This window comes from Hipposideros armiger, unplaced genomic scaffold (genome assembly GCF_001890085.2).
Source record: "Hipposideros armiger isolate ML-2016 unplaced genomic scaffold, ASM189008v1 scaffold_374, whole genome shotgun sequence".
NCBI lineage: Eukaryota > Metazoa > Chordata > Mammalia > Chiroptera > Hipposideridae > Hipposideros > Hipposideros armiger.
In genome coordinates this window covers 1,043,170-1,056,500 of record NW_017731724.1, presented here as the reverse complement: position 1 = coordinate 1,056,500, position 13,331 = coordinate 1,043,170, and the positions used below count along the sequence as shown (strand labels likewise).

Here is a 13,331-nt window from a genome sequence, read left to right as displayed (position 1 = left end):
ATGTAGGAAGTTCTTCAGTGAGCAAAAACTTACCCAGAAATTTCACTGGGAAAAAAAAACCCCAAAACACCTGTGGATTCTTTCAACTAATCTTACAGAGAGCCTGCTTCTGTGCTGGTTCCTGGGTGTATTTACGTCCATCGCCTCCTTTCTCTTTGGAGGCTTACAAAGGGCACACCTGCCAGCAGGTGTGTTTAAGCTCCAGCTGAAGAGACTCCAGCTCAGAAAAGTTAAGGAAGTTTCCCTGGGTCACAAGGTGGAATCCCAACCTCAGTTTCAGGACATTTCACTTCAAGGATGCACTGGAAATTATTATTTCATTTCTTGTCTCTCTTCCTTATTGTTTGTAATTCATTATCGCTAAATATACATATTTTAACAGTGCTTGGGTGTAGCCTGTAAACTGCCTCTAAAATTTATCTCCCTCCCCCACATATGCATAAAGTTATATAATTTATCGAGCTAATTGTTATTTTATCAGCCCTTCTGGGTCATGGTGTAGAAGGCTCTTTTCTTCCTACTGCTCAGCTCTCTATATGCCAAAACTTTTTTTTGTTTTGTTTGTTTTTTAAGGTGTACACGCCTTTAACTGTAATGGGGAGAGGCAAGGACAAAGATTAACTAAACACATCTGGGTCCTAATTTCTGTCTCCCTTTGCCGTGGTGGCTGGAGGCTCCAAAGGTCCACCTACCCACCCAAGGACTGCAAGGTCAAGTGTAAGGTAGCATCCTCCCTCCCCTGCTGGCCCCCTACCAGGAGGAGAGCAGCCAGGCTAGACCTTGGTCTGCCTCTTCCTACCAGGGCGCTGCCAGGCCTCTGTGCCACGTAGGCAAGAGTCGGAAAGTTAGGAATGGAGCTAGTGCCCACGTGCCAAGCACAAAACAGAGAAGGGTTAAGCTGCTCAGTAAGGCCTCAGGAGCCAGGCAGCTGCAGGGCACCAGCCTGAATGGCCCCCCTGCCCACCACCCTTCCGGGAAGAATGCTTCTCCAAAGAGGCACTCAGCCACTGACATTTCCTCCCAGATGTCCTAAAGGAAATCCGAGGGAGGCCTCTAGTACCCAGGCCGCTCATCACCAGTGTGAGAGAGGCATTGGAGATTTGGGCTGGGTTTGGCTTCTACGGAAACCTTCAGAATTGTTTTCATTTAATTCTTTTATTAAAAAAAAAATTCTACAAAGACAGATCAATGTCAATTTGTATTTCTATTATCCTTCTCTCAAATCTGCAGGGTATGGCACCTTCCAGCCAGTGGTGGGTTCGTTGTTTCACAGATAAGCTCAATGGCACAGTTATGGGCACACTGGGCCATTTCCAGCATGGGGTATCCCAACAACCAGACACTGGCTCTGGAGCAACCTGTGAGTGTGGGCCATAGCAGCATCCTGTCACTAGCTAGGAGAAGGCAGTGGTGAGGCGTTCACGCGTTTCCTTATGCCAGGGGGAACTTTAAAGCCACTCTCTGAAGCCAAGATGGAGAAAAAAGGGCCCAGCGAGGCTGTCCCTACTCTCAACCAGAAGGAAAGGGTCAAGCGCCACCCTTCGGAGCTCTGAACTGACATTTTGCAACAAAGTATCAAATTGTAAGAATCTTGAAAGGTACTTTGGTTTCCAATTATGAATCTTTTCACCAGAGTACTTGCTCAATAAAGCCAAGATTCTGCAAACGTGCAACAAGTAACATTTGGACCAGAATTGGACAAGTTGACTTTGTCCACCCAGGAACTGGGAACTCATCTCTTAACGCTCAGCGTGGCTACCTGGGGACCCCCTTGACCTGCCTCGCTGGTTCGTCTTATTTGTTCATTTCTCTGAACCCCGCTGAAATCGACCCAAAGAAGGGGGAGGCTCACCCCCAAATCGCTCCTCCAAGAACCCGCAGCAACTCTCTGTCTTTAAGGAGTTTCCAGCTCAGCCCGCAAAAGGATGTCACACAAAAAGAAAAAAAATCACAAACTCGAGAGTCCGGGGGAGGACCCGGCGGCCCCTGCCCAACCCCACCACATGGTCATATTCAGCCGGGGGACCCTCACGTACCTGGAGCCTAGGCCGGCAGAGTGGACGCGCCACGTCTAGGTCTCCACCCGCACCGCCTCCGGCGCTTTATACTGCGTTCCCCCTCCCCCCAACTCCCCAAGTAGCCACGTCTGAGCGGCGGGACAGGGGCGGGGAGCCACCGAAGGTCTGTGCGAGAGGTGGGGGGTATGGGAGCCCCCGAAAGTCCAGGGTCGGGCGCTCTAGCTCCAGGGAGGGCGGAGTGGGGCTCCCGGGGTGCAGGGGGTCGCCCTGGATGCAGAGGGGGTCCTGTCCCGGGAAGGGGCGGTGTCGGGGGAGGGGCCCGCAGAGGTCAAGCGCGGGGTGGAGCGCTCGGGTTTCACCCGGCCCGCGAGGGGGAGGAGGAGCCGCGGCGNGGGCGAAGCACCCCGCGCTCCCAGCTCGCGCGCCCGGCGCGGCTCTACTCGCCGGGAAGGCGGCGCTGGCGGCAGCTGTTCTCGCTGCACTCGCTCCCGCGCGCTGCCCTTCCGCGGCCGGTGGGCTCCGCAGTCCCCCGCCGGCCGCTGCCCTGTCCGGGGGCGGCCCCCAGTCTCCATCGCCCCTCCGCGGGTCCGCGTGGACCATCCGGGGGCTCCCCTGCGGAGCTGGCTCGGGCACCCAACTTTGCCTCCTCGCCTGTCGCCCCCTCTGGGAGCGAACCTGCTCAGCCCCGGACAGACCCGGCCACGCGCCGGAGGACGGCGACCTCATCCCGGAGTGCAGCAAGTGAGGGGCAGCTGCTGCCTCGACTTCCCTCGCGGGCGCCGGAGAGAACCCTCAGACCGTTCTGGTGCTGCAGGCGCTGGGTGATCGGCACGAGGAGAGCGCATCGCACCTGGTGAGCTGCCCCTGCCCCACCAAGGCCCTAGCCCCCAAGGTGCCGCGTTGCTGGCGGGGACCTGGGGGAGGCAGTGGTCGCCGGGTGGGTCCTGTCAGCCTTGGGCAGGGTGGATGTACAGGCCTGGGCGGGGGACCGCGCGCGGGTGGTGGTGCGTAAGGATTAGGACTACCATCAGTGCGGGGACTCCCGTTGGGCTGGTGCACGGCTTGGAAGTTTGTGTCCCTGCCCTTGCCGAGGTCTGAAGCGTGCACAGGTAAGGAGCCAAAGCGACCGGATGGGCGACCGGGCGGTGGGCGAGGCGGGAACCCTACCCAAGGAAGGTGCGCAGTGGAGGTCTGTGCCCGGACCGGGCGCGCGTCCAGGCTCGCATCGTTGGGAGCAAAGGGCTAGGGGTCCCGGTAGCTGGGACTTCGCGGTCTCGTAGCCGCCGCTTCGCAGCCCCCAGCTGCGGCAGGTTTTCCTGTTCGAGTTACAAAGGCTTTGCAGCGCGCGTGAGATGCTCAGATGCAGTGGGACTCGGGCTCAACTCCGTCCAGCGCTTTGGTTAGTAAGGGAGACTGAGGCCGGGGCCGCCCTGAACATCAATGCCTGGGTCGCAGAGGCCTGGGGAACCGCCTACTCAATGGGCTGCTGGCTGGCCAGGCCCTTTCTGCGGGCATCTCTGCACCGCTCCACGGATTTCGTATCCCCTGGTTTAGGGTTTCGGGGCAGGAGGCAGATCCGGGCCCCGGAGCGAACTGGTCCTCCTCCTAAGATGTGCGGGCGAACCACCGAGGAGGAATGATGTCGTCAGGGTCGCCGCCCGCGGCGCCAGGAGCCGGCCTAGCGCAGTCAGAGCCGATTGCCGGCTTTGGCGGGAAGCGCTTTCACCTCCTAGCCTTTTGCTGGTTCTGTACCTGGAAGCAGCTGCTCTGAGTTGGGATTTAACTTTCCTGCGCCTTCTGCGTCCCGGGAATCCCCGGCAGGGGGCGCTGAGAGCGAGCGCTGGAAGAGGGAGAGAGGATGCTAAGAGCAGGACTCAGTCCTGGGTGAGTGAGTGGTTGGGGGTCCCATTCAGCAAATAGCAGGACCAGGCAGCTCTCTCAATAATTTCATAGGGGTGGAGGGTGAGGGCAGCTATCTGCTTACCAGGAGGAGCTGTCAGCATTGCTAGAAGAAGGAACAGGAAAAGTGGTTGCCAAACACGGTCCTCTGCATAGAAAGGTTCTTTCCAGGGACAGACATATCCCTGCAAACTCCTCCTGTCTGTGCGTCTGCCTTCCCCTGTGACGGCTGCCTTTGCTCAGAAAAAACTCGAAGTGGAGTGAAGGCAATGCGAGTTATGTTTAATACCCACCAAGTTCTGCTTCTCCAGAGCACATTAGTTCAAACTCCGAGAGTTTCAAATGATTGTTGCAGCTTGTTGTTAAGAAAAACAATCATATGTCACCGTTAGCTTCTCCAGGAGAGTTGTGTCCTCATGGCCAAGTTTGGGAGCAGCAGATATGTTACTAATTATAGTCAGTCTTTCCTAAGAAGACACAGAAAGACAAGAACAGGCTTTACTAGGGAAGATTTTTAACACCTAATGAGGATTGCTAAGTTAATTGCTAATTAATGCCAGTTTCATTAGTGAAGAGAGGGCAAAGCTTATCATGCTTATTTTGAGTGACCAGTTCACAATTTCATTTCAAGCAGAGAATTCCTTAAGTTGTGTATCACTTATAAAATAACTTTTCTTGTCATGCCTTTGTTTACACCAAAGGAAACATGGATTTCTTTTTCTTTTTTTTTTTGCCTCAAAGATTTTTATCCATGTTTATTTTAAATGAAAAAGCAGTGTGAAATGTAACTGTCTGGGCCACTTGAAACAGATTTCCTTGTGTTCGTTTCTTATAGAAACTTTGCCAGGAAACAGCAGTTGCTCCAGGGTGTCGCACACACAGGCACACTAATCATTTGCATACTCACGGAACCAAGGGACGATGAACTAGTACCTGCTTTTACATGCTTTTTGCCTGTACACACTTTTCTTAACGGGGAGAAGATGGATGATGGTAATCATTTTGTGCCTTTTATGAGTTGTACTAAGCTATTTGATGGTTTTAATGGCAAACAGCTGTGAGATCCCTGCTGAGAGCAAAGACTTTAGTCTCCTGGGTGGTAAAGCTTGTCTCTGTCCAAAAAAAGTTTTTGAGATGTTCAGAATTTGGGAATAATAAGCCTGTGTTCCTCACTGCCATTTCCTTTTCGAATTATGTCTTCACCTGCCTGGATGGAACAAAACATAGAAACAAACAGCAGTGGCTGTGAGACCCTAATGAATATATGCACATTCACGGAAACTTTGGCATAAGCTTTAGAGGGTTCATGGACCTTCTGAAACCCCATCCATAGCTTTGCAGTAAGGAATCTTGCTTCAGAGTCACTTTAGACTCTTGATCAGGGACAAATGTTCAAGCCAACCACCTTATCTCTGTACTGCATGAAATTGCTCAAAATGACACATGCTGGCTCCTTGAGACTATGTCAAATGGCCCCGATGTTAGAGAGAGCTGCTAAACTGGACCGTTATATAGTTTTTATTAACTTGGTGGTTATTTTTAATGATTCCATATGTCTTTTTTTTGTTTGTTTGTTTTTGGTTATGAAATCATTGAAATGGAGGCTTTGCTTCTGCTATACATAAATGATTAGCCAAAGGTATATAGGCATTCCATGACATAAACAAGTAATCATGAACTCTAGATTTAACGGAGATGAGAAACTAATCCCTAAGAGGTTTGGATTACAAATCATATCGTTTGCAGGGTAGAACAAGCCAATTAGTGTATAAAATGTCCCAGTCAAGGAACCCATTTTTGTAGTAGTTTGTGTACAAGTGTTTGAGGAAAGTAGTCGCACACCCTGCCATCACTCATCCATAATTTTTTATTCTAAAATTATACCAAATTTGTATTTAAAAATGCTTCCAAAACTGTTGCTATAGTTACTCAGACAGAATGCTTAGGGTATAATTATAACACCGAGATGACAAGTTTTTAGTGTTAAATAATTTTTAAATGTAAATTACGGTGTCTAACAAATTGCGCTCCACCAGAATACAAAGTGTGTCATGTGGGACCTTGTACATTTCTGTCCACCTGCATCTATTTGCAAATTTAGACCGAGAAAGTGAACCATTTTCTTGAGTCCTAAGATGAGTATCCATAAGTGCTTTAAGTTGTTTATATTGTCTTTATATACTGTTGCTGACAACACAGACATTTTCTCATGTGTTCCCACCAACCTTTTAAAATTGAGAAGCAAAAGTTTTGTTGAAAATAACTGGTTTTCCTCACTCTGCCTGCTGCCTTGTAGAAATGATTTGCCATAGATGGGGGGGGGGGCGACCTGCTTTCTCTAATTCCTGCACACGTTGGTAGCATCATACAGGTACATTCAACAGGTGAGGGGTAGCTCACTGGGAAGCAGTTTGAAGAAGCAGCTTTTGGTAAACTTGATCAATATATCACTTATTTCTTTGGTGTATTTGTCAGGTTCTGGTTATCTGATGTATAACATCAATTTCTAATAGCAAGCGAAGGAGAAAAAAAATTAAAGTAAGCTAGAATATACTTAGCAAAACTTTTCACTTTCAGTGAGCCTACCCCAGACTTGTTTTGATTCAGAATTTAAGCCAAACAGAACAAAGCCAATGAGAACTTGATCCAAGAGAAGGCTGTGTACGAGAAATGATTTATTATAACATGCTGGTATTGACACAGTTACTTTCTGCCGTCTGAAGGTTCTAGACCCAAGGAAACCTGGCTCTGAGTTTCGCAGACTATTTTGAAGCCAGGCAACTTCAAAGACAAGTTATATTTCACCTGGGCCATGACATTTAAAATGGGATTAACCCAACAGTGGGTTCAAGAAAACAAAAATTGTCTCAAAGGAATTGCTGTTGTTTTTTTTTCCCCCCTTTTTTTCCATTATTGTCCAAGATTAATGGTTGTTTGACAGAAGCAAAGATGGACTCACTCTATTTTCCTTTCCTAAGTTTTAAAATATATTGGCAGTACTGTTGCACTTGGAAAAAATAAAACCGTTCTGTTCTTTATTCTTGCCCCCCAAATATACTGGAATTGCTTTCCCGGTTAATACTGAAAAATGCTATATTTTAAAAGAGACTAAATTTTTTAGGGGGTGAATTTCTTTTATTTCTGGAAGGCCATGAACCCACTAATCTTATATCTTTCCATATTTCATTCATTATTGTCACTGTATCTCTGCAGAATTGGCTGACTCGAGTTCATGTAGAGTGATGAGGAAGTATACCCTGGAACAATTTTATTTCATGTTGCATTTCTGTGTACATTTGAGAGTAGATCACATTACTGTAATAGGTAATTCAATTACAGATATGTATGATAAGTAAGCAGGAGAGTGATGCTATCAGAGACCAACTCTCCTGGGGAAATTACACTGGATTTGCTGAGATGTGAAATTAAAGACGTTGAAGGCAAGTGACAATCAGGATTGAGCAAGGACAAATTGTTCACAGGAAATAGAGCCTCTTTTTAGTCAGTTCAAGTTCATTCAACATTTGACAATGATATATGATGTGCCTATGTAAAGAGAAGGAGAGCCCCCACCCCCCCAAAATTAAGAAAAAGTCAAGAAAAATTCTCCTAAGTTTCCTATGAATTTCCTGTAAAATAATAAAAAGGCTAGTGTTTGGCTAAAACTTCTCAGAAGGGGTGTGTTCTCACAAACTGAGTCCAGATAAGTTCCACACAAGGAGCTGACCTTTCTGTAAAAAAAACTGGAAATGTGACACATCTCGGTTAGGATTTCCCAAGCTGTCCTCCGTCAGCCACCAACGGTGGTGGCTGCCCGCTGTCAGGACTGCTCAAGGACGCTATGAAAAGAGGATGCATGGGAGGCCAGGGACATTTATGGTTGGGTAGCCTGCAACCAAATGGATTTTAGAATCACAGTGGCTTCTGTGGTTATGCACAGGACCAAGATTTAGACCTCCCATAAAACGTTACCAATTGTAAAGCTGAGGATGTCGTCTGTGACTGGTGGCATACAGCAAAAAAAGTTGCTCTGGATGTCACACTTCCTGTGTTCAGCAGATAATCTAATTGAGCCACTGTTCATGCCAGTTGATGTACAAGGATGAACTGAGTAAGGATTTGCTTCTAAGATGTCTGTCATGTAAATTCCCATGTGCTCTAGCTGTGGACTTGACTTTAAGAGAGTTCTAGAAAGCCGGGTAGAGTAATACCAGAAGCCCACGGTTTAATAGAGCTGCTTGCCTAACCGGGCAGGGAGTTTGGACCCGCCTCCACCTTGAATGAAGCACTCACTGGTAACGGACGGGTCCCCAGGGGACAGGCCCGCCTACTGTGCTGGAGAGATGTCAGTGGTGGTGGACAGATTCCTGGCCAGGGGCGGTGTGGGCAGCAGCAGTTCACAGTGGTGTAACTCCCAGTGTGACTCAGGGGTCGTGTAGAGGTCCTCTGAGGGCCCTGCCCAGAGCATGTGGGTGGAGTAAGTGAGCGGAGATGGGTCTCAGTCAGAATCCATGTCTCAGTCAAAATCCACGTCTCAGTCAGAATCCACGTCTGCATGGGGTCTCTGGGTCCTTACAGAGACAGGTCCTCAGGAAGATAAAGGGGGGTGGTTGTGGTAGAGACAGGCAGCACGACAGGATGTCTCTACAGGCGTTGTTAGGATGTTTGGGTAGCAGGATAGGGCCTCAGGAATGATGACGCAAAACACATTACTAGCACTAAGGACAGAGGGCCTTGAATTCGGATGCAGTGATAGAACCGAGCAAGCGGGGCCAGCTCCCTGTGAGGGTGGGTCCAAAGCTTAAGTGCACAGTGGTCCTTGGGCCTGGGACCTGCAATGGGGACCGAATCGACTCAGCTGGGGGGAGCTGTGCACCTGAGGCTGGGAAGTGGGGAGAGGCGTGTGGGGTCGCGGCCCCCTGAGCGGATGCATCCTGGCTGCTGACGCCGCCTCTTCCAGCTTCCTCCCCGGCCTTTGCGTGTTCTCTTCCTTCTGCTGGGAGTGCTCCTGCTCTGCCGTCCTTCATGGCTCAGTGTTTCCAGGTCGAGTTGCTGGGAGGGCTTTTGCTCAAGTGCCCCTTCTTCAGAAACCTGCAAACCACACTGTCTAGAACCACTTCCTCCTTCTTTCCTTACTGCCTCAGCCTCCTTTTTCTCTTCCTAGCATTTTGCACCACTCACCACACTATTTATTTCTTCAAGTCTTACACCAGTAGAGGCTGTAAGCTTAGGAAACAGACGAGACTGTCATTGTGCGTCTCTTGTGCCTCGATAGTACCTGGCACACGTGCGGCCATCAGCCCATGCGTGATGAGCGAAGGAGTCCGCAAGTGCCTTTATATAGTATAATAATGGTATGTGAGACTGCAGTGTATGTAGTATTCTAGGTAAAGGACTGTGGCTGAAAGACTTTTGGGGGCTAACCATGGGAGCTAAGCACTAGTCTTTACATGAAAAAAAGTTTCAAGTACCCCAAATCGATTTATAGCCTCGTCTTGAAATACAAATATGTTTATAAGCCAAGGGCTGTGTATGGCACATACCCTAATACAGGGCTCTTTGCATAGGAAGTAAATGTTTGGTAAATGCATTGATGACTTTGCTTGACTTAGACTTCAGCATAAAACACTTCATGTGTATTAAAACGTTGTGTGTATATAAAACAGTAAAAGAATTGAAGCTCAGGGATGTTGTTTACTTATTTAAAATAGCACCCCACCTCCACTCCCCTCCCCCATGCACACAAATTCCCGGGAATGTGTTGTATCCTTATTACATATTTTCACACATTACAGAGATTTTAGAAATTCTAGAGTATTCTAGAAATATGGCAGGCTTTCTATTTTATTTCGGAGATTAAGCCAATAAGCCTGTCACTTAGTTGAATTTATAGATTTAATAAGCTGAAACAGATGAGTGGATAAACAAAATGTGGTAAAGCCATAGAATGGACCACTATTCAGCAATAAAATGAGTGCCAGATCTATGCGGCAATATGTGTGGACTTCAAAACATCACGCTCAGTGAAAGAAGCCAGTCACGAATGATCACGTATCCTGTGGCTCCACTCATATGACATGTCTAGGAAAAGTAAACCCAGAAAGATAGAAAGCAGATTCATGGCAGCCTGGGGCCGGGGATGGGAACTGGGCAGTGCAGGGGACAGGAGGCTGCTTGGGATGGAGGGGAATGTTCTAACACCGGAGCGTGGAGACGATCGCACAACTCTCCATTTCCAAAATAATCATTGAATTGGATCCTTAAAATGAGTCATTTTTATGGGATGTAACTTACACCTTAATAAAGTTGTTAAAAAAGTGAATCTGGGCCATAACCTCTAACGTTGGAGTGCGACAAACTGCCAGTGGCCTACATGAAGCCTCCTGTCTTTACAGGGAACTGGAGTCTGGGTTTCCGGGACTTACACAAATGCCGAGCAGCGTTTTTTTGACACTGAGGCACCGCCTGGGAAGTATGTCAGAGCTCTGATCTCTATAAGGGAAACAAGCAAACTCTGTTTGCTTCCAGATGATGAGACCACATCGCCGGATTTAATCAACCCATTAAACATCAGCCAGCCTAGCCACACAGTGTTTGGTCCACCGTGATTCCCAGTCATTTCTTAGAGTGTGCCACTTTTACTGTTCCAGAGGCAGAGCTCAGGAAGGGGATGTCTTTGAAAACACAGAACCTTCTGGTCTCCTTCGATCTAAGGGGTCTGGGGCTCCCAGAGTACCACTGCTCACAGCAATGGGTGCCGCTTTCCTGCGATGGGGAGGGGTTCACAATGCTTGCATCTGTGTCCTGGTACACCTTAGCCGGGCATTGACCTCAGCAGGCGAGGCGGCTAACTTGTCACAGCCAGACCCAGTGGCAGAACGCAGATTTTCAAATGCCCAGAGCCTGAGCACATAAAAGGGGAGTGTGCTCCTTTTCTGCCTCAGGAGAGGGAGAGTCACAGAATCACTTCTAGCTCTTTCTGTCATGCCTTGGCATGCTTTGCAGTTAAAGAACACGCTGAAATTAGGCTGTGGGTAGCGACACATATGAATTGCCTGTAATTGCCTTGCTGTTTGACTGCTGTCTCTGGGTGGAAGCGAGTGCCTTGCCTTCTCCCCTCGTGTTTATGGCGACTTCCATCTGTTTAGTGTGTTAAAAAATCCTCTCTGCCTCCTGCTTTGGGGCTTCCTCAGCTCTCTCTCTGGCACCTTGCTCTCCCCACACCAGTTGGTGTCCACATGGTGACTTTCCGTGGGAGTGTTTTCTTTGGCGCAGACAGCCTGAGCTCCCCGTAGCCCCGGTGTGGCTTTCAGAAGCCGGCTGGGACCCACCAGCCTTTGGCGCTCCTATGCATCTCTCCATTAGCAATCAAGTACAGCAAAACCTTGGATTGCGAGTAACGTGGTTTGCGAGTGTTCCGCAAGATGAGCAAACATTTCTAATACATTTTAACGTGGTAAACGAGCGCTGTCTTGCAATATGAGTAGTTTGTCTCCAGAACAAATTATGCTCGCACACCAAGGTATTACTGTATTTTGATCCAGCCCTGTGATGTTTCGGACAAGCGTTTTTGATGACATCTAATTTCTTTAGTCCTTGTAGTTGTATGCAAAAATGAAGACTGACAGTGTTTTAAATTCCAGTGCACCAGTTTTATTGACCCCTCGCCAACATAATTGCAGACTAGCATGTTCTGAATTTGCCTCCTCCCAAACTTGCAGCCTAACCTAGACATAAATTAAGAGTAAAATTTATAAAATGACCATGTTTTTCTATCACCAGTCCTAAATTATTATTCACCCTTGGTCAGTGGTCAGGAGTTATTTATGAGATTACATTAATACATCCATTAATATTTCCTTCTGCGTATTAGATGACAAAGGAGAGGGTGACATTTTTACTTTTGATGTCACTTTTGATGGTTTTAATTGGTCAATAAAATACTGTTTATGTCAGTATTTTTTTTTGTGTGTGTGTGTGTGTGTGTGTGTGTGTGTGTGTGTATGATTTGGTTTGTTTTCTTTCAGTTTCAATGAGTCCATATTCTCAGATTTCAAGGAGAACTATTTAGGCATTCTACTAAACAGATTGACTGGTTACACGATTAGAGAAATTTCCATGTTGCCAGGACATATATTCACTTTTGAAACTCAAGGATTAAGAACATGATGCACTTTCTCTTGTTGTAAGGCCTCCTTTAGAGTAATTGTTGACTTGTATTGGATCTGATAGCTGGAGTTGATGATAATTAAAGTAACACATAGTGTTATATATAGTTATTGAGGACATTGCCTCAGTGGGGAAAATGTATTATTAGACTGTTCCTTTTGATGATTTTTACTTTTTTCTAACCATTTTCTTTTCTGGGAAACATCCAATGGGAACAGCATATATTGATTTTGGACCCTCTGAAAGGTACAGACTCCTAACTTTCTTTGGGCAGGCTGGAACACAGGGAAGAGCCTGGAATGTTAGCTTCGCAGCCTGGGGCCTGTGATGTGCAGTCCCTTCTTATCTGCTGGCACCTCCTCACCTCTTGTCCTTCTGAAATTAAAACTTGGAGGATATTTGACAACATGTCAGTGAAGGAAAACTCCTTTAAAGTTTAAGCTATGAGTTAAAGGTAGGCATTTTATTTCTTTAATATTTCTGGACTGTAAATATAGAAGAAAGATCATGTTTTGCAGAGGTCCAGTGCCCAGATATTAAACCTTTGCCCAAGATAAGGTGACCAGGTGTCCAATGTGGAAAGAATACTGGACTTTGGACCCCTGTCTTTCCTGATAAGGCTGCTCCTCAAATATCCTTTGATGACTTTTTTTCCCCCTGTCTGAGGGGTTCTCCATTTCTCCCCGCCTTATCATTATCCCCTCTGGTCAATTTTGCTGCTAATCCAGCAGTCTTTTAATTATGTTCCTCCTTCCCTCCTTCACCAGAAAGTTTTGAGTCAAGCCAATCTCAAAACATCTTCTAATTGCCCCTTTATTTCTAATAAGACCCACCTCAGTCACTTTCCCAACACTTCTCTTTTTCACTGTGCACCCCCCCTCCCCAATCCCATGTAAAAGGGGGTTTGCATTGTCGTATCTATATCTGATACTCTATGGCGTCTCCAGTATCTGGCTCCATGCTCTAGGGATTTGGAGCTGCTCCTGATATGACAGGGACCCCCATAGACCTGTGCTTTTGCCCAGAGGTGTTACTGGGCTGCTTCACGTTGGCTCATGAAGTGCCTTGCCTTCTCTCCTCGTGTTTACTCATGTGGACCAGACCTCATCTAGGTCACTTATGAGTATGATAGGAATGTGATGGCTGTTGAGTTACATCCCAACATTTGCTTCACATTTGATGGTGCTCTTGAGCTGGGAAAAGCACACATCTGCTTATCAGGTAACTGAGGAGTCTGTGGCAAGG

The 13,331-nt window shown here is 47.5% G+C and overlaps 1 protein-coding gene across 1 annotated transcript in view; it reads left to right on the top strand.

Moving 5' to 3' along the window:
* The first annotated feature begins 2,469 nt into the window (after positions 1-2,469).
* Positions 2,470-13,331, top strand: part of SEMA5A (semaphorin 5A) — a 449,566-nt gene continuing 438,704 nt past the window's right edge. Inside the window, exon 1 of the mRNA XM_019662395.1 lies at positions 2,470-2,871. The gene's annotated coding sequence lies outside the window, so the exon portion shown is untranslated. The remainder of the gene's footprint in view (positions 2,872-13,331) is intronic.